The sequence below is a fragment of the Austrofundulus limnaeus genome, unplaced genomic scaffold (genome assembly GCF_001266775.1).
Source record: "Austrofundulus limnaeus strain Quisiro unplaced genomic scaffold, Austrofundulus_limnaeus-1.0 Scaffold265, whole genome shotgun sequence".
NCBI classification, from domain to species: Eukaryota; Metazoa; Chordata; class Actinopteri; order Cyprinodontiformes; family Rivulidae; genus Austrofundulus; species Austrofundulus limnaeus.
The window spans coordinates 639,289-640,384 of NW_013952667.1; positions in this window are offsets into that span (position 1 = coordinate 639,289).

A 1,096-nucleotide genomic window follows, 5' to 3' on the forward strand; every position below is an offset into this window, starting at 1 on the left:
CTGAAGAAGTCTCTTGGAAGAGAGACTAAACGTTTCATTAAAGAAGAACCCGTCCAGAGGACCTATACAATTTTTTTTCCCTCTTCAATTAATTGGTCATTTTAAAGAAGTACTCGCATCCTAATTTTATAAGTTGAACAATTATCAATTTTATTTAGTTTCAAACAGTTATTCATGCTGGTGAAATCCCCAAGTTGTACTTGTCTATTTAATTTTTTTGTCATGTTGTCAAAAGCCTCCCATTGGTCACCTCTTGTCTTCGCCATTGCACCTGATGGTGGATAAAGTAAAATCTTGCACTCATCAGTTGTCACTTTGCAATACCTTGAATGAAATATTAAAGCTTTCCTCTTTTTATTCAGTGTAAYTCTTAGCTAATGTAATATCTTGCCCCAAAACATTTAGTTTTATTTAAATTRCCTGTTAAATTTCAGTTTAGAGAAACATACTGTATTTAAAACTGCTAATGTTTAAAAAGCAAATCCTTCAGACCGGGGATATCAGTGTACTACTTGTTTCAAGTAAAAGTAAAATTTGCTGACCATACAAGCATTGTTTGGCTTGACTTTACAATAGTGGTTAGTAAACAGTGTGATTAAATTGAAKTGTGATAGCAGTGGTTCAGGTCCAAGCAGTTCTAGAGGTAGAAAGCAGATTATTTTTTATTTTTATATCAGCATTCAACAGTTTGTGTATATTCTGCTCTTTTCTTCAGTTTACCAAAGATTTCATCAAAACCTTGTTGAAGAACAATGAGGAATCAGAGGCTTCTTCAAGCTGTGTTGAAAGCTCTGATGAGTATATTCCGCCAAAACACCAAGCCACTTCTGATGATTCCAGTGGATCGGAGCAAAAAGTTTCATTGAAATGAAAGAAGATACAGAAGACTTGCATAAGAAAAAAATGGCACACTTCTCCAGTAACAGACAGCGCCACTGCAGAAAGCGAAAACTGTGACACAAAACAASATGTTTCTGTAATGAAACTAAAGAAAAAAAGATGGAAAAAGACTACAATAAGAAACACTTTTGTCTGTACTGTCCTGAGCAGTTCCTTAAGATGGCGAGACACTTGGTGCATAAACATAGTGATGAAT